This window comes from Pipra filicauda, unplaced genomic scaffold (assembly GCF_003945595.2).
Source record: "Pipra filicauda isolate LSUMZ 115617 unplaced genomic scaffold, ASM394559v2 scaffold86_size2582843_pilon, whole genome shotgun sequence".
NCBI lineage: Eukaryota > Metazoa > Chordata > Aves > Passeriformes > Pipridae > Pipra > Pipra filicauda.
This window is the reverse complement of record NW_024105053.1, coordinates 2,051,878-2,072,624: the sequence shown is the minus strand read 5'-3', so window position 1 is coordinate 2,072,624 and position 20,747 is coordinate 2,051,878. Positions and strand designations below refer to the sequence as shown.

General features: G+C 43.3%; 1 protein-coding gene across 3 annotated transcripts in view; it reads right to left on the bottom strand.

Annotated features, from left to right (window-relative positions):
• The window catches only part of GHR (growth hormone receptor), a 162,063-nt gene that overhangs the window by 108,433 nt on the left and 32,883 nt on the right, over positions 1–20,747 (bottom strand). For 2 of the 3 annotated variants that reach the window (XM_027745721.2, XM_039390753.1), the window contains exon 1: positions 19,716–20,015. The exons of the other annotated variant lie outside the window; for it this stretch is intronic. The gene's annotated coding sequence lies outside the window, so the exon portion shown is untranslated. Of the gene's footprint in view, positions 1–19,715; positions 20,016–20,747 lie in introns of those variants that run through there. 3 annotated transcript variants of the gene reach the window in all.

The window sequence follows — 20,747 nt, the reverse complement described above, 5'->3', positions numbered from 1 at the left end:
GATCATAACCTAAGTAGTGTCCACCTTGAGAAAGCAACTAATACACCACACGCATAAATCTGTAAATCAGTTAGCTTACAGACTGAAAAAGAAGATGTAGAAAAAGATGCTGCTTCTACTCTCTCTGTTTTAAATAGCTGAGGCATTCATACACCAAAGATAGCGAATGGGATTGTATTAAGTTACTTGACTTGCCAAGTTTACCACAGACATTCAACATTCACGAGGTTGGCTTAAAGTCATGCTTAAAAATGAGCTTTCTTATTTCTTCTGGGGCCTCAGCCTTTAGGATTCACATTTGCAAAATTCTTTAGACAACACCGATGGTATAAAAATTTCATTAAAAGCAAGAAAAAGGCATACTGCACATCTTCAAAAATTTAATACTTTATATAGTACCACGTGTAAGATCAAATCTCAAGCAAGGTGCTAAACAGACATGGAGGTAAACAGGGAGTAAAACAAACAGAATGAACCTTGCTCTATGCATTTACCCTCCAAACCTGAAACATGACATTATCAAGAAATAAACAGGACCAATGAGAAAAGGGAGGCTGTGACCCCCATCAAGCATTATGGCTGAATTTATTTTGGGCAGTGTTTAAAGAAAGAAAAAATATATGCAAGTGGTCAGTGTCCTTTTCAAAAGAAAATCCCTTTGTTACAGACAACTGACTTCAGCAGAATCTCATACTCGTAGTCTCTCAAAAAGCCACCAGGCTTCCCTCAAGTAGTTGAACATAAAGGGTAACATCGTTTTTGTGTACACTCTTTCCTCCTGCCTGGTTTGCAATTTTTTATTTAAATATAAATAGCATTAACTTTCTTCATGTGATTAATTTAGCAGGTTAAAAAGTTCACAGGAATACTCATCTAAGTAGTCCATGGTGAGGAGTAATTGCATCTAAGCTGTACAGTGAAAATGGAATGCAAAGTAATTAGTGCTGTACAAACAAAAAACATTATTCCTCAATACTGAGCAGCCCCATCTTCATAGTTTCTGTAAACCAGCCCTTATAATCCAGCATTGCGTTCTGTCCTTCCTTCCTATCACCCTAAGAAAATAAGAAAACCCAAGAAAATAACAAAAGATAAAATAATCCAGCTTCTGGATTAAGACAAGCCAGCAGGCTGCTCAATGGGAGCTCAGCTTTCAACACATCTGCAGCAATGGTCAACTTCAAAGGAAAAAAGCAGCTGCGATATCCAAGAGAAGGAGACATGCTAGGGCACAAAGGGGGCAATCTGTGCCCAAGGAGAGTGAATGAAAATCAGTAGATGACCCCCTCTTACCTGCTGCAGCCTTTCCCAGCTACTACCCCTTCCCACTTGTCCTACCAACACCCACATTCTACCTGCAATCTCCATTTCTAGATAAGTACCCCATCCATTCATTGTCTCTGGTACTCAAATATTCCCATCCACGGTGCTAAAAAATCAATAACATATTAAATGTCTACTATTTGTCCCACCAAGCACTATCACAGCAAGAGAGAACCATCACCCTCGGTACAATTTGGAAACTGCGCTCACATTCAATTTTCCAGGAATGAGCCCTCTAACAGAATAAACAAGAAAAATGCATTAAGGGATCATCTGGAAATTTAAGGGCAAAACTGTGCTGTGTGAGAGCAATAGCCCTGTGTACCCAAAAATCAACAACCAGATTCCAAGTATTCTGGAATATGAACTCAGTATTTCTTTTGTTAACAAAGTTTATAAACCTGAGTTGATGCCAGAGAGAAAGGGAACATTCTCATTTAGCAATAAACCTCAGGGAGAGCGAAAGCTCTTAGCAGGGCTCTCCCTCTAGCTTAGGAAAACCAGCTTGCCAGCTTGGGAGCTGTATTTGCACAGTTTTGTAAGTAGAAGCTAGGACCAAAGGGGAAGCTCTAGTGCAAGACGCTTAGCTTGGCCACTCCAGTTACCACTTTAACCCATGAAAAAAAGCAGAGGCAAGACCTTCACTGACCAAAAAACCAAACAGGACTTTGAGCGTTGGCTCTGACAAAGGACAGTGCCAGCAGCAGGTCACGAGTATCACGCTCATGTAGCATGGGAGCAGTCCAGATCCACAGCAAACCCTGTTATATCTGCCCCTAACCTGGAAATAAAGATGGATTTTGAGTATTTCACTAAAGCATTTTTCAGTCTGAAGCTTCTTCTAACACAAATTTATTTTGGGTAGTGTTTAAAGAAAAAAAAATCAGAAAAGACTAAACAAAAAATTGATTAAAACTGGGGATTTCCCATGATTTAATACAGTTTTCTAATTGCTGTATTGCAAGATTAAATGTCAGAGTGTCCTATTCTACCACTAACCAATACAAGCAAGGAATTACAGGCTAGGCAACAGTTTTTGCCAGGGAAAAAGGAAAGAAAATAAAAATCAGTGGAAATCAAAGGAAAAAAGTTAATGAGAAAATGCCATTGTCTCACAGGCACCTGGAACTCTGTAGCACATCAATGGGAGCAGCACGTTAGAAGGCTTCTCCTTTTCAATACTATGGTCAAATGAAAGTGTGTCAAAGAGGGCAAAATGATATGAAGTTCAGAAAATCTGACTAGCAGAGAGAGGTTTAAAGAGTGGCAGTTGGTTTACAGAGGAGATGTGAGACTTTTGAGCAAGGAGAAGGGAGGCCAGCAAAGAGCTTTGCAGCCTGGAGACCACAGTGTCTGTGGTGAAGAAGGTTTTTTTTTTTCCATTAACTTTCCAGCTAGGTAATTAAGAAAGGCAAAACAAGCCTGCAGCAGGCCCTGTGGAGCTTACTGGGCAGTGCTGAGGGGCTCTGCTGACCCGTCACACAAGAGGCGACAGCTTCCCTACCCGCACTGCACACTCCTCAAGGACAGAGAGGTGCGTCCCCTCAGTGCTCATCATGGCACCAGCAGAATTATAGGTACCATAATCTTTATCTTGCACAATCAATACCTTGCATCAGTAAGTAATCATATAGTAAAATCCTATCTGCTTCAAGGCACTTTAGTATCTTCATGAACATCACAAAAACAGTGGCTTCTCCATTAAAGAAAACTGAGACTAGTTAGCCTGACACAAAAACCAGTTCAGCAACGGATCCTTCTGGTGAGATGGAAAATATTCAGTTGCCTCCGTTCATATTGATATATAATTCTATAGGAAGATTGGAATTTTTATTACTAGAGAATTTGCATCATTTATACAATACAAAAAAAATATTTTTTTATTTACAGGAATGCACTTGAAATTATTAGAACTTATTTGAATTTATTTAAAGTTACTTTTGTTTAGCTGTTTTTAACTCATTAAAATCATTCTTCAGACAAAAAACCTAACTTTTTTAAAAAATATGTTTATACAGTCCAGCAATAAAGTATTGTCTCCTGAGGCAAGAATCTTTGCTCCTGTTTATCACAGCAGGCAGCACGTACCAGCAAAATTCAGCACATACCACTGGAAAGCATGCACTAAACTGAGGTGTCTGAGGTGGTCTTAGGCTATTCATAGTCTGTTGAGTCTTTACAGAAAGCAAATAATAATTCAGGTATCTAGTACAGATACTTAATACTACATCATGCCAGTATTCTTCAGCAACTTCAACAAACTTTGGAGACCACCCACACAGACGAGCTACTACTAGGTCACATTTCCCATGTGCTGCTACAGCTAAATCCTGCTCAACCTGCCTGCCCAAAATTTCTCTTCGATTGCAATGCCCTGGTCGTGGAGCTCTCAGACCCCTTGTCCCTGAATACACAGGCCTCTGGGTTCCATGATATACTTGGGCCATCTTGCAGATGACAGATGCCAGCATTCCCGGCTGCAGGGGCTCCAGCTGCTTCTTTCAGCCACAGCCCTGCAAAAAGTCTGGCAGCACCTGGTACACTGGGCTGTAAAAAAGCAGCTTTGTGCTGGCCAAAACCAACCTGACCGTGGGCTGCTGCCAAAAGAATTTGACTCGCCCTTTCTGATGACAAGGCAGCCCCCTGCCAAAGGCTCCCCACCTCTCCTGGTACCAGGCACTTGTGGGACAAGATGTATCGGCCCAATGAAAACCGAGCTCCCACCCCACGCCACAGTGTACACTGCAGCCCCCACGGCAGAAAAATGAGAGCCTCCCCAATTATTTCACCTTGGCTTTAATTTCCAGACATAGCTTTTAAATGTATTTCACATCTGAATCTATCTTAAGCAGCCTTTGTATTGACACACACTCCACAAAGATGCATCACTCTTAATCGCAGTGACTCCGAAGATATACCTTCAGACTGAGGAACTGCAGCTATTTGGGGAGATAACAGGCTTTCAGTACTCCAGCACATTGCCAGAGTAGTCAACTGACAGCCAAGGAAGAACAAAATCCAAAGAAGCAAAGGAAATGCCAGCTTTCCTTTCCAGAGGAAACTCTGCTTTTCACTGATGCAGTTTCTATCTACCACCAGCCTCAGGGGAGTTAGTGAAGCTTGCTGAGAGCATATCTCAAGGCTCAGAACCGCAAATCTGCTTCTATTTACATGGGCATTTATGAATTTGTGTGTATAAAATCTCATATGCAACAAACACTATGTTTTCCTTTGGTAAAACATGCCACCATATACAGAATACCAGCAGGGAAAAATCACATACTTACAAGCTTTGAAAATAACCAAATATACTTGATTACTAATTTCCAGTTATGAAAAATAACTATCTTACAGATAGTAAGTAAAATGCTTACAGATAATGAGACAAAGTAAGTTACTCTTTCAGAAAGCAACAAGTAATTATGTCCACACATTTATTTCTCCTACTAGTTTTCCACCTCACAGAATCACAGAATGGTTTGGGTTGCAAGAGTTTGGGTTGCTACTTAACGACCATCTAATTCCAACCTGGCTGTTGTGGGCAGGGACACCTTTCACTAGGCCGGCTTGCTCAAAGCCCCATCCATCTTTGCCCTGAATATTTCAAGGCACTGGGCATCCACCACTTTTCCAGGCAACCTGTTCTAGTGCCTCGCCACCCTCACAGTGAAGACTTTATTCCTAATATCTCATCTAAATCTACTCTTAGTTTAAATCTATTCCCCCTGCCCTAGCACTGCTTGCCCTTAGAAAAACTCCCTCTCTGGCTTTCTTGTAGAATTTTTTTTTTTTGGGGGGTGGTGGTGTTTTCATTGTTGTTGTTTGTTTTTTGGTTTGTTTTGTTAGCCTAGTTATGGAGGCATTTCAGCTGTGTGTTTTTAACAAAAAAAAAAAAAAATCAAATGCATATGCCTGTCTATAAAACACTCAGGAACATGCCAGAAAGTAATTAGGAATGACAAGCATATAATGACATGCAAGCTGCAAGTATTCAGTTTTTAGTCTGGAAAATAAAACACTTAACGGATACGGAATGTTTTTGCTCTAGCTCTTTTATGCATAGCTGGCATGACTGATCTAAAAAATAAGAGAACATATGCCAGTCTACTTTTCAGGCAGAGTTCAGATGGCAGAGAAGTTCAAACAGTGGAAAGAAAAAAATCAAACTAACCATACCAGGTGACTGAATTAACTCTGCAGAGTAACTAGGAGTGTAACCAAGGGCCTGTAGGTAGGTATCCACAAAGAAACTGTTTTGCACTTGAAGCCTGCCAGATTCCTATTCTTGCTAAAGAGTGACTTTTCAGCCATTCTGAGATTGGTGAAGAAGTGCTTGTTTCCTGCAGAGAGGTCATCATGTGGCAGAGACCAGAGTAAAAAATTAAGATTATCTAAGAGGATACCTACTGGTGTTTAAGTTTTTCTGGATTTATGAAAGTATCTTTTAAATAAATTTGACAGCACAATCTGAATTTTATGAAAGTATGATGAATTTTGAAAAAAAAAAAAAGGAAAAGTGATTCTGCTATGGCTTGGAAACCAGTGTCATGAGCACAGGCTCTGAAGGCTCACATCTGGGTGAGGTCTTTCTGAACATGCTGCAGAGCCTCTCAGGCAGTCAAGGACAGGGTTATGGCTCCATTCCTAGCCACAAGCTGCATATCACTTCCAGACGCTACTGCTTGGGAAATGCAGACTAAATCTTTCACTCCTATCCTACTATCTATGCTACAATCCCTTTTGCACAGCTACATTGAAATCCCAAATAAAAGGTGCTGTATGCATTCCCACAGATAACAGGTGATATAAGGTGATATACACTTTTCACATAAATATAATTTCTACCTGCTTGTTTGTCATTCAAACTGTATAACAGTCCACAGAGTATTAATAATCCCCTACAACAACTGGACTGAAAATTGACTTTGAGTAACTTCAGAAAACTAAGTCCTACAGCAGTGGCTGCTGTTCGCTCTCATTCAGCATGAGCATCTGGCAACAAGTGATTCCACTGAGTAATCTTGGCAAAAATTGGAGAGATTGTCTTGAATTTCCTTCACAACTTCTCAATGCCTGACTGTCTTAATAGATGAAGAGAAACTACAGTAGTGGGTCTTCTTGACCCCATGGTAATCATTTCTAGTGGTCCATATGGCCCTTCTCTACCATTTCAATATTTGCTTAAATTTATAACAATTAAATGACCATGCTCTACACAGTGACTTGCCAGTATTAAGGGTAAGAGCAACCAGTGTTTAATGTCCGTGGATACACCTTTGAGCCAAACAATGCACAGAAGTACTAACACTACATAAAATACATCCAAAATTTGTAACAGTATCTGCAGATAGTTCCCTAACGTCCAGTGGCACTTCTTAGAAAGGAGTTACAAGGATGGTTTTGAAAGCGTCATCAACCTTCACCCATCCCACACAACATAGGTCTGCAAAGAAAAAGTCAAAGGAATATGAGCTTTTTTTTTTTTTACTGCTTGGAATGACAAAACAATATAATGAATGGCATTAGTCCTTTTCTGTATTAACTGAAGTGCTCTGCTAAGACAAAGACAAAGAAATGAATGGTAAAAGCCACAGGGATCAAAAGTCAGTGCACAATGCCAGAGCTGCCAATAAGAAACTATTGCATGTATTATAATGTAGAACATCCAGGAAGGTCAGTGCTGTTGAGGCAGAAGTACATCCTTGATCTACACTGTTAGAATTACTGTCTATTGTAGATGTCTCAGTCCCATAATGCATCCCAGAAAACTTATGCCAAGTATCAATACTAGCCTGTTAAATGTTCTTCCAGTGCTCCTTCATCGTTGGTTTTCTAACACCCAAATTCCTCCAGTAGTCGGTGTGATTCATCATGGCTAGGCTTCATGAATGAAGATTTGAGGAGGGCTCTACCCACGTTTGTTACAAGAGTGTTGGTGGCTAAAAAGGCCAATACAAGACAGGCACATCCGGTTGCAAAAGACACAGCAGAAAGACTCCTTAGGTGGTATATTCTGCAGGGCACAAATCTTTCTGTGTTGTCTTTTCTCCTCAGGAGTGATGCTGCATGCTTTCTCAAAAGCATCAGCAGCGTTATAGATGGTGTGTCTCCAGACTTCCTGATTGGAGGCCAGAGTAGACCAGTTATGTTCATCAATATGGCCAAGGCTGAGATGTTGTTTCAGGGAGTCCTTGTATCTTCTCTTTGGGGCTCCTCTCTTGCGGCAGCTGGTGGCAAGTTCACCATAAAGCAAGATCTTAGGGAGGCGGTGATCTTTCATCCTTGAGATGTGCCCTGCCCAATGCAGTTGTGTTCTCAGCAACATGGCCTCAATACTTGTGACTGCTGCTTGTTCTAGAACAGACGTATTAATACGTCACATAATCTGACCAGTGGATGTTTAGGATTGTACAGAGGTAGCGTTGATGGAAGTGTTCTAGAAGATGCAGGTGGTGGCAGTAGATGACCCACGATTCAGATCCATATAAGAGAGTAGACAGCACTATGGCTCTGTAAACACTGATCTTTGTACTTTTCTTCAAGTGTTTGTTTCGCCAAACTCTTTTATGAAGCTTTCCAAAAGCACTACATGCCTTTGCTAACCTGTTGTCTATCTCTCCGTCAATCTTACCATCCGAGGAGATGAGGCTACCTAGGTAATTAAACTGCTGGACTGATTTGAGCACTGATTGGCCAATGGTGATATGGGGATGGTGGAAGACTTCCCGAGGTGCTGGTTGATAGAAAACTTCTGTCTTCTTTAAACTGACTTCCAGCCCAAAGAGCTCAGCAGCATCTGCAAACCAGGATGTTAAACGCTGCAGAGCTGCTTCTGTGGGGGCGACAAGGGCGGCGTCATCAGCATAAAGCAGCTCCCGGACAAGATGGTTTAAGGTCTTGGTGTGGGCCTTCAGTCGCCTTAGGTTGAAGAGGCTTCCATCAGTACGATATCGAATGTAGATACCGTCCTGATCATCAAAGTCTGCTGTGGCCCTTTGGAGCATCATGCTGAAAAAGACTGTGAATAGGGTTGGTGCAAGAACACGGCCTTGTTTCACACCACTGGTTATTAGAAAGGGCTCAGAAAGTGCATTGCCATATCTGACTTGGTCGTGTTGATCCTCATGGAGTGAGATGATCATTTTAAGGAACTTAGGGGGACAACCTAAGCATTCCAAACTCTGCCATAGACCTTTTCTGCTCACAGTATCAAAAGCCTTGGTGAGGTCAACAAATTTCTGTTGGAGCTTGCTGCATATAAGGCGAAAGGCTGTTTTTCTTACATAACAGGATGGCAGTGCAAGGTGTGCTTGATGAGCAGTTCTCTTCCTCCTCAACAATTCCTGGATCTCTTGATTGTTTTCATCAACCAGTCCTTGTTCTTCTTGAGGGAGAACCCTAAGGTTTCTTCAGAGGACTGCAGGATACTATTTTTAATATGGTGCCAAAGTGTTTCAGGAGAGGCATCTATAGAATCTATGGAATGGTTATCGAGCCTAGTTTGAAGATTAGCCTGGAATTTGTTTCTCACTGTGGCTGACTGGAGATTGTTAACTTGGAGTCTCCTCCTTGGGATACTGCCCCTTTTAGGTTTGAATTTAAGATTGAGGTTAAGTGTACAGCGCACAAGCCAATGGTCTGTTTGACATTCTGTACTGGGCATCACGCGGGTGTGATGGACATCATGAACATCTCTCCGTCGCACCAAGACATAATCAATGAGGTGCCAATGCCCCGATCTGGGATGCACCCCAGATTGTCTTCAGACTATTTTTCTGCTGAAAGATACTGTTGGTGATGGTGAGCTGTTGCTCCGCACAGAATTCTAGCAGAAGTCGACCATTATCATTGCAGCTTCCAACACCATGCTTGCCTAATATTCCTTTCCAGGTTTCAAAATTCTTAGCTACTCCGGTGTTGAAATCACCAAGGATAATGATCTTATCATCTGCAGGCACCTTTTGGGTAAGGCGGCGCAGGTTGGTGTAAAATTTATCTTTTTCAACAGGGTCAGCTTGGAGAGTTGGGGCATATATACTAAAGAGGACAACGTGTTGCTTGTTGTGTAGTGGAAGGCGTAGGGAGACAATGCGATCACAGTGACCTGTTGGCAGATTTTAGAGTTTAGGAACAATAGAGTTTTTGATCATGAAGCCGACTCCTGAGATATGCTTTTTGGTTCTGGGCTTGCCTGACCAAAAGAGTGTGTAACCGGCACCATGTTCTTTGAGGCTGCCTTCCTCGTGAAGGTGACTTCGCTGAGAGCAGCAATGTCGATGTTGAGACGTGACAGTTCATGGGCAATTAGGGCAGAACAATGCTCAGGACGTCCGCTATCCACAGAATTGAGCATGGTTCTGACGTTCCAGCATGTTAGAGTTAATTTGGGTACACCTTTGGAGGCATGCCTTTGTCTTTTGATCTTTGTGTAGAAGATTTGTAGATGTCGCTACAGGGCTTTGCAAATGTGGGTAGGGCCTTCGAGCCTGTGCAGTGGATTTTTTAGGTGAGATGCAGTACGCGCGGAACTGAACCCACCCTTTAATCCTAAGGTTCATCTGCTGGGGCCGAGCGAGCTTGGACGGTGGCAGCGAGGTTCTCAGAACGCAGGTTTAATTAGAGTGACCTTCTCTTAGATGGATGACCTTACAGGGCTAATCGAGTTCCATCTGCCTGGGTTTAGAGTTGTCCTTCTCTTCTCTGTGTGCTCCGGGGGCCCCCTCTCTCCCCTCCCCAGGGGGGCACCGGTCTCTGTGAACTCCAAGGCGCTCTCTCTCCTCTCCCACGAGGGCGCAGTCTCCGCCAGCGAAGTTCCCTCTCTCCTTTCTCCCGGCCCGGGAGGGGGGGAGCCGCTCCGTGGGCGCCCGGGGGCCGTGTGCCCGCGCTGCATGCCAGGGGTGGGCGGAAGAGTCTGTGTGATAACAGCACCCACAAATGACTGCCAGTCACCTCTACCTATGAACTACACCAATGGAACAAAACGCAGATTGACTTTCATCTTTCCCCAGAAAATGCCTCATTTCTGTCCAGTAATTGCCTTAATGAGTACAATTGTTTGTTCAGGCTTCCTGCTTTTCTCTATTAGCAAGTTTTCACCTCCACTGGTGCCACACTTCCACCGGCTTTGGCAGCTCTGCCCTCTTAGGGACAAACACTTATGTGCTACATCACTGTAACATACACTAGCCCAGAGACACTTCAACTTCTGCACAGCAAAGCTAGAGGGGCTGGTGAGGAACAGGGGATGGCAGCTGTGCTCACAGTCTGCTGGATGGTCAGCTGAAGCCCCATCTGCCATCTCTTAATCAAGCGCAGCTAAGTGCTTTCCCCAAGCTAGCTTCAATCTGTGTTGTCTGCAAGTGCTCCACAACCCACAGCCTGTAAACAAGTGCGCTGCTTCAGACCAGGTATTTTAATAACATTTTTTAAGAATACCTATCTATATTGTTAAGGTAGGGAGTCATCAGAACATCTGAAAAGTAGCAATCTACTAGGATATGAAGCAACAACACAAAGTCTCAAGAACAGAGAGCTGTGTGACCACTGGTCCCAAAGCTACAGCGGAGGCTGCTGCTCTGTACTACTGCTCCATCTGAATGGAAATGAATGTACTCACATTTTCAAGATATCTGGTCAGTGCAGGTGTTTAAGATGTAGAGAGTGGGAAGATTCTTCCTTTGCCCATGAGGCCACACTTCTACTTCATACAAATGGGACTATACATATAAGCAGTTCACATGAACAGTTACAGCCTCTTAGTCAGATCAGGCTTCTTAGAAGGAACCTTTCAACTTTTAAAAATCCAGACAATTAAATAATTAGTGAGAGATACCTCTTTTGCTTCAGCCCTAACAACAAATGGTGCCAGTCACTTTTTAAGGACAGTTTATATTTCATTTTCACACTTCAGCATCAGTAAATAAAACAAAAACTGCAATGTGAATAAACAGTATGTGTACCAACTGCTCACATATAAAACGAATTGGTGAACAATATCAGTTGTTTGATGAAAAAATACCATATTTCTGTTTTCTGTATTTTTATGAGCTGTTGCACCGATAGGTTGCTACAAAATACTGCAACCAAAACACCATTTGGAAAGCATAGCACTGCAAGCTGCTGGCAAAATCAGTCCTACCCTACCAAAAACATTTCTAGTCCTATCATAGCTCTATCCACAAAGTAGTATAACTTAACAATGATTAAAAAAAATAAAATATTTTGAAAATCAGTATGAAAATATACTTTTGGGTGCAATTCAAGTTATATTTGAATTTTTTAATCAACTTGAGGATGTTGGGGTTTTTTACTGTGTTTTAGTCCAGCCACCTCAAACATCCTTAAACAAATCATTACACTAAATCTTAAACATGTCCTTTTGATTACTGGCCACATAATGTTCAGTTACATGTTCACATAAATGCCCACTTAAGACAGTGGAACCAAATTGTTTGGAGTCTATAACTTCAGCCGATAACAACCAATAATTCCCCAGGCTTTCATGTCCTGGTCTTTCTATCTGCACATATTCCATTTTGTTTCAGAAATTATCCAGAATCTGTATGCAGTCTCAGGCTCTTGATCCCTCAACACCATAAAACCTCCTCTCCTTTTCTGCATGGTTTAGTGAACTGAAACACCAAACATGTTCTCCCACTATGGAAAACTTCTTCCCTCTTCTAATCCAAGATCTTCTGTGGTTAATCAGGCTCCCAGATTCCTTAGGTTTGAAATAACAAACAATATACCAAAATTCTTTTAAAAAAATCTGCAAACTCTACCTCAGCACAGAAAACAGGAACATGGCTACAGAAGGTTCTTCATGAAGGTTTCCATTCTATCATTCAATGTCAACAAGAACGACTTGTCAAGAGGAGTCCCTCTTCCTAAATCCTATGTCCTTTTGTTTTGATGGATACACTTTTTATTCCCAATGGGTCCATAACGCTCTCTTGGGCTCTTACGGAGTGAGCCCTTCACCTGCAGCAGTAAAATAAGAAAAGAAAAGGGACCAGCAATGATTTCCACAATACGTCTGGTTACTTTAATAAAAGATTAACTGTTTATAATTGGGGAAAAAAGGCAATAGAAAAGGTCACAACAAACATATGGGTAGAACAGTAAACAACATTACTTTTTCCATCATGGCATCAAGTGCACCCATCTATGCCACAAGTTGGATCAAAAATACAAGGACACTATGTATTGCTTATTTCCCCCATATGCTGGATACAGGTCTTATACCGTTATACACAATAAGCGTGAAAAATCACAGAATCATAGAATGTTAAGTGGTTGGAATGGACCCTAAAGATCATCTAGTCCCAACCCCCCTGCCATAGGCAGGGACGCCTCCCACTAGACCAGGTTGCTCAAGGTCTTGTCCAACTTGGCCTTGAACACTGCCAGGGATGGGGCATCCACAACGTCACTGGGCAACCTGTTCCAGTGTCTCACCACCCTCACAGTAAAAAATTTCAAACTAATATCTAACTTAAATTTCTCCTCTTTCAGTTTGTTCCCATTACTCCTTGCCCTATCACTACAGTTCCTAACAAACAGTCCCCCTCCAGCTTCCCTGTAGGCCCCCTTCAGGTACTGGAAGGTTGCTGTGAGGTCTCCATGCAACCTTTTCTTCTCCAGGCTGAATACCCCCAACTTTCTCAGCCTGTCTTTGTAGGGGAGATGCTCCAGTCATCTTATCAACTTCATGGCCTCCTCTGGACTTGCTTCAACAGTTCCATGTCCTTCTTATATTGGGGGCACTGGAACTGTACGCTGTACTCCAGGTGAGGTCTCACAAGAGCAGAGTAGAGGGGGGGAATCACCTCTCTCGACCTGCTGGTCACACTCCCTGTGATTTGGGATCCCTTTGACCATTTGCAGCCCAGGATTCGGTCGGCCTTCTGGGCTGTGAGCGCACATTGCCAACTCATGCAAGTATTCCTGAATTCCTCCTTTATTCGATGCAAGTTAGGAAGGGTCTTCATGCCACTTAAAGAGGTAAATGCCATCCTTTCTTAACATCACCACCAGCAGCCCTGTGGTCAGCTAGAGGTCTGAGAACCATCAAGCAGAATCCACTGAAGTTAACATCCTTGTGTGTGCCTTGGGATGGATAAACTACATGACACTGCAAAAAGCATGCCTTGGCCCAGTACAATCAAAGGAATTAATTTTCTCAAAGCTACCTATTATTTCAAGGAAATTAGCTATTCAAGTAGAATACTTACATTACTTACATTACAGCAGTAATGAGGCACAGGTTGCTTTACAACAGTGACTGCTTTTTCTTTAATGGCTTCTGAATTGACACAGTCATCCTAATTAAAGCACCTTAGAGCTGGAAGATACCAGAGCTCATCGCACAGTTCCACAAAAACAGCCTTTCTCACATGGAAGTGGAGGGGCCCTTTCTCCCCAGGTTGCAGTCCCTCCATGATGTACACATTGTCCTGCACTGCCAGAACTGGCTGGTGTACAAGAGGCCAGCAGTGACCGTATCACATAACAAGCATCTCTCCTGTGCAGTGTTTGTTACCACCACCCGGCGTGAGCCGACCCAGAGGCTCACTGACACTCTCCAAGGGTCAAAAATCACAGCTAAAAAGTGTAACGCCCTGTCTCACACACTCTTGATCCTACTGCAGAAACACTGCAGTGGTAAGAACAGCTCATCCACACATACTGGATCAGTAGGCTGGCACCGTTTGGAACAAGCACAAGTCAAGCCCTAAATGTTTAGATGCATATGTTTCAGTTACATATGTGCATAAGCCAAAACGAGTGGTATTTCCTACTGCACCCCCTGCAAATAATTCCTTCAGGTGGCTCAACTCGCCAAGTGCATGCCCTAAACCAGCCAGGACTCAACCTGGAGGACCAAAGCCCCAGCATAAGCACAGCTTACTGGGCTTGAGTTATGTGTGCTGTGAAATACAGATGGCCTGATCATGGTGTATTCTGCTTTGTTTACTTGACATCTGACTTAATTCTGAGGGCTACTCTGTGTCAGACTTCGAACTGCCAGTCATTACAAAAGCAGTGGTTTTCTTAAAGTTTTCTTTATAAATAAAAGTCCCACAGTGTTCCCCCAACATACTTGACTAGGCTCAGCCATCAAATACAACTAAAAGCCAAAGATACAGCAGCTCATTGCTTTAACTGCTCTTCTCTCAATCCTCATCCCAGATCTTCCTTACTCTTGGTAGAACAGGTAAAGCTGAGTCCCAATTCAATCACAACCAGTTCTCTTCAACTCATGCAAAGCAAGGGACAAGTACCACCAAGCAAGGAATCCTGCTTTCTTTTCACTGACTTTTTACAGCATCACATAAAGCCACTAGCAATGCCACGAACTACCAAAACACTGAACAGTTCAAGATTTTCTGGATGAAAACAGTAAACAAGGCATTGGTCAAAACAGTTATAATGTAGGTTCATAACATAGTTCTTGAGCAAACACAATTTAATAAGCATTCCATAACAAATTCAAACAATACTTGCAGTCACGCGATAAATGAGAGCCCACTGCACCAACTCATGCTCTAGGTAGAACTAATGTAATGTGTATGTAAAAAGAGCAGGCAAAAAACATGGAATATATTAGACATCAGGTTGAATACTTGAGAGCAGCTGGGAATAAGGCACACAGTTTGTGAAGTAAGGTGAAAATTGACAAGCATTCTCGCTAACTAAGATAGCTGGAATAAAATGTGTTGGTTCTTTCAGTCTGTTTCTTCTGGCCTACAGGCCCTTCTTCATGCTTAGACTATCCCGAAACTCCAACAGGCCCTAAGGGAGTTATTTGGCTATACCAATAAGGTTGTAGAGATGTACTACCTATGAATTAAAACCAAAACTGTTTTATACCAGTCAGGCACAAAGACATCTGTCCACATAACTAACAAAGGGACAGTTTCTACCTACCATCAATGCATCCTAGAGATCTACTGGAATATGGAGTTTTACCAATCTCATTTACTTCTGAGGCAGTAAACATTCAAACTCAATTTAAATGCTTGAATGCTCTAACATAAGGGCTGTTATTAACAACCTAGCTCTTTCCAACTGCCCCTTGGAGTTGTTGTATGTTAGCTGATGACAAACTTGTTTGGTACAAAATTACTGTCACGCATCTGAAATAATACTTTCTGTTTGGACTGACTACATACAAACTGAGTTTGAAGACTGTAATGGATTTATGACAGTATTGAAACAGCTTTTAAAGTTCTAAATATTAATTATCTCTGTCTATTATTGTCATAGTGAAATGCAAGTGATTATTCATATTTATGTCTTCATATATCATCTTTGTTCTAGGATTATGAGCAATAAGCTTATTAAGTGATCAGAGGCAGCAATCTTCTGCCTTAATGAGTGTAAAGCCAGCAAATAATCTTTTCTTTGTATATTCTGAGTTCAGTTCCCCACATTATGAACTCATCTTCAGTAGTCACCCTGTGCCACACACACAGGCCGAGCAGGTCTAGCACTACAATACAATAATGCTGTGAGTCTCCCTAAATGGCTACAGGAAAGGAGACCTGGGGAAGCATAAATCATTCCACACCAACAGAATGGGTGCTGTGTTTATTCTCTTAATGCAGAGAGGTTAAAATTTTCTGCTACATTTACGAGTTTCATATCCTCTCACCAGCAGTCGCGGTATAGAGCTCTTTGTCTCTACCACATCTCTAGCATTCTCCGTGAATCCCTCTAGGACCTTCCCCAAACAACCACAATCCCATGCAGTGGATACCTTCCACAAAATGTTATGTCTAGTTCAGACACACAGCAGGACAAAAGACTATGTTGCAGACTGTATCACTACAAATAGGAGTATCTCTAAGTTATAAAGCTGAGCATGATTTAGAAGATACAGGTGTTGGCATTGCAGTCAAAGGATTTTTTGTAAAATCAAAAGACAGACGTGATTAGTATGATAAGTATGAATAGCATTGCCAATAGAATGTCAAAGCTCATAAATGTTTGATTACTGGTGTAGTTGTTCAGCTACTGACTAAGTGGATAACGAAGTGGGACAACCTTACCTCCGAAAGTTACTCCCAACCAAGCGTTTGTGCACATGCATTCACACACTTAACACAAGTATCTCATGCATTACTGATCGCAGAAGACTGCATCAAGAGTGTTTTCCAGCACTTATTACTTCAGTAAAAATAATTTTAATTGTCTTTTACATCCTCACAACATTGTACATCTGAAATTAACAATATAATGTACCATCCTGTTTGTTGGGCAAGTGAGACATAAAGTCCTACCCCATTGCAAACCACCCTGCTACTGTGAAGCTTTTCTGAAGTTTATACTACCTCATTAATAATTTAAAAAATAAGAATTCTGGTGATTAATGTATGTTCAATGGCATACATGCTTTCTGAAGGTCAATAAAATACGTGCTTAAATATATTTTCATTTCATAAGCTGTGGTAAATGTGATACGGACAACATCCATCTCTGTCACAGCTGTCAAAGGAAACAGCCCTTACAATTTTGTAGGAAAAGTTGTTTCTCATACATTGAAAATCAGCTCTTTGCTAAGAGGATGCTTCTTCTGTCTCTCATGAACTACAGTGACGTGTAAACAAACACCTACCTCATACGAAGACTTTAACTGGGATTCATATACGGTAAAGAAAGATTTCCCTTGTGATAAACAATTTGAGCACAAAGTGTTCCTTCAAGTCCTGGCATAAATCTACTCCTGCCAAGCTAGTATCTCATTGCATCAGCCTTTTGCCTTCGCCACAGCAAAGTAGCAACCCTACTACCCCTCTCTCCCTGCTTTCCTCACACTGCCCTCTTCCCAGAATTACTCTCTCAGCTCTGCTGGGTCAAAGAATTGTCTTCTCATCAGACAAATATTTGGTAAAAAACTAAGGAAGATCTTTCATTTAAAAGAAACCTGGCCCTCTAGCTAGTCAATCATTTAAGAACTTCCATGTGGACTAAGCAGACTTGTTATTACACTGGTGATATCCTTGCCCTTCCTTTCCCCACCAACTTTATACCTCCCTTCTTGTTGTTCCTATAATTTTTATTTATTTGTTATGATTTCAAAATGTTTTGACACATACCTTAAGATTGCAAGAGCTTCAACCTGGCTGAATGCAAGTGCTGTCATGTCTGATAAAGCACATCTTATTTTTCAATCAGTCAAAAAAAAAAATCAAAGCATCTCTGCCTACAATGCTTTCTCAATGACAAATATTCACAGCTTCCACTTTGTCCATGGACATCTGGTATTTCAAATAAGATACATCATGTTATATTTATTCTCCCCAATGCTCTCATTAATAGCACAAGATGAATACTAGCTTTGTTAAAAAACAATTTCTGCAGCAAAAGGAAGCTTCATTTAATGGGAGCAAGGCCTAGGTCTAGTTTAAATACACACTTAGAGTCACGTACATATTGGCAATCGAAAGAAGCCCTGTGCGTGAAAGTCATACCCTAAGGGAACCTCAGTCTCCAGATCATGGAAAGGAAAGGTACCAACCCATATAAACAGGGGATTTCCCATCAGAGTTCTTGATCATTCCTTATTGGAAAATGTCACAAGAGGTCATATATGGTATAACATGCTATTTTAGTTAGTAAAAATGTGGAGAACTAAGCTCCATACCTCTCCCCAACACAACCAGTGTTGCATAGACACTCAAGCACTCTCTGGGAGCAGTGCTGCTGCCTTGCACAGTGCTATAGGAATTAACACCTCTAAAGAGATCCCAATTTTATATACGTGCATGGTGCTGCACTGTGCTGTGCAGATACATCAACACTAGAAGACAATGAAACAGCCCATGGTAATGAAAACAATCCTTGACCACACTAGGACAATTTCACTCCAAAATATTTGGGGGGTATCTATGACTTCTCTACACATTAGAGTAAGTTACAGCTACATATTTAGTAAAAGTATCACTACCATTTACTGGCAACCTCAGAAATTACTCCTCAGAAGGACTGCACACTGGCATGTTTGTCAATCCCATATAATTATTAGAACATGCAAACGTCGTGAATTAACAGAGCAAGTAGCAATTCTAGTAATGCAAGACTGAGATGTGGTAGGGATGAAAGACATCGTATTCCTATTCAAACAATTCAAGCTGTCTGAATAACTTTCAGTAATACTTATATTTACCACTCAGAGCCACAAGACATCTCAATCGCCATCTACTTTAATCTCAATATTTAAAAAAGCATCTTTTAAATAAACACCAGTACTCAAATAAATCTTACCAGATCTCCGTACATTGATTCTATTCTCAAATACATTTTCATTGCTGATGTGAGCAAACAAGTCTAAGTTAAAACTTTTGGATTTAAGAAGATCTTTACCTGACAAATAACTTCAATTTTTCCTATCAGTAAATACTTGCTTAAAGCATCTATAAAATAGGATCCAACTCAAGCATTGGGCTACAGCTTTTTAGTTGCTCCGCTCTCATTTCCGATTTAACCACAAAGATGACCAGTTGTGAATATTTTGTTGTTGTTACACGAGAAGGAAAGTGAAGCCGTGACTGAATACAATAAGTTAATAATACACTAAATTCTGAACAAAATATTCTCTAGTGAAAAGATGAGTAGCTAATGCACATCCAGTCTAGCATTAGTCCCGTGAGAGTTTGGAACAAGTATCACAGAAGACGCCACTGTGATAAAACACTCGTTATTCCACTGCATTAACCCCTCTGTTTCGTATACTTCTGCTCAGAGCATTTGCAGTGTTTGTTTTTAAAAGCATTCTCTTTTTATTTTTAATCCTGTGTAATACTTACAGAAGGCCACACATTAAGAAACAAAATTATAGATAGCATTAAAAAAAAAAAAAAAAAAAAAAAAAAAAAAGAAAAACGGGAGTAGGGAATTGTATAAACTGGAACAAACCACAGAGAACAGAAACTTCGATTAGGTCTATTATACAGGAGAAGCCTGCAACGCTGGCAACTAAACTACCATTCTCGCTCTGCTTTTTAAATCCCAGACCACGCAGAAAAGAGGGTTTCTCTGAAGAAAACTGCTTCTCCAGACCTTCCCTCCCCCATCACCCCCTCCATCACCCACAGCACGGGAGCTGACGGGAATTCTTGCCCCACATTCGCCGTCCCGGCCACAGCCAGAGCTGACGCCGCGGTCCCGGCCCGGCTCCGGGGCCGGGCTGCCCTCGCCAGCAGTGCACGCCGGGCGGCCCCGCGGGGCGAGCTCGCAAAACCCCGGGGCGAGAGCCGGGGGAGGGCGGCGAAGCCCGTCAGGAGCCGGACCCTGGGGCTGGGACACTGGGGCGAGGAAGCCATTCGGCGTCCGCCCCAGGCGGGAGGCGGCGGGCAGGGAGAGGCGCGGAGCCGCCGCCCGGTACTCACCGAGTCGCTCACAAACTTCCCCCAAGTTTCGGCGGCGCGGCGGGCGGCGGCGGGCGTGGCCCCCCCCGGCGGGCACCGGCACCATGGGAGCGCCTCAGCGAGCGTCCGCCGCGACCGGCCCCAACTTCTGGAGCGGCAGCGACCGGCCAGAAATCGTGCAACAGCAGCCCAGCTTCGGGCTGAGCCCGCACTCCTCCCGCGGGGCGGGGCGGGGCGGGGCAGGCGAGGGGAGGGCAGGGGGCGGTGGGGAGGCCCCCCACTCCTCTCAGCACACCCGCCCGCCTCCGCCGGCAGCGGCAGCAACGCTGGTGGGGTACTCGCTTTGCTCGGCGCAGCCCGCCCTGCCCTGCCCTGCCTGCCGGGGCGCGGGGCACTCAAGGGCTGCCGCTGCGTGCTCCTCCTCCTTCTCCTCCTCCTCCACCCCGGCAGCTGGCGGCCCGCCCGCCGCGGGAGGGGGGATCAGGGTGCGGGGCCGGGGGAGCGTGTCTGGAGGGGTGGGGTGGGCGGGCGGGGGCGGCTCGGCGCGTCCTCCGGATCTCTGCCGCCCTCCCCGAGCCCCGGCCGGTGCCGGCACTTTGGCTGCGCCGCGGGGCTCCGTCTAGGGGGAGACGGCGGCTACTGAAACGCACATCCCTAGCCCCCCCCGGGGGTTAGCTCCGCGCTGCGGGCGCAGCCCCCCGGCCATGGGCAACGAGGGCGAACCTCCGGGCTCCCGAGCCGGCGTGTGCCTGTAAGGGCAGGGCTGGCGCTCGCGTTTGTGTTCAGGAGGGCGATGAACCCGATTTTAGGGAGAAGGGGGTGTCAGCGTGCCACGGACGCGGCTACCAGGTGGAAGTAAAGTGGCGTTGGACGGCTGAAAAGATGATGATAGGCATCTTCCGTGAGTAGGTGTGTGGTGGCTCACACGAAGAACTGAGTAGTGTGAGTGTAGACAGAAGCTACGGCAAAAGGGAGAGCGACTGTTAGGGATTTTCTTACAATAATAAAAGATTTCTCTTTTGAGAAGCACCTTAGGAAAGAAAACATTCGAAA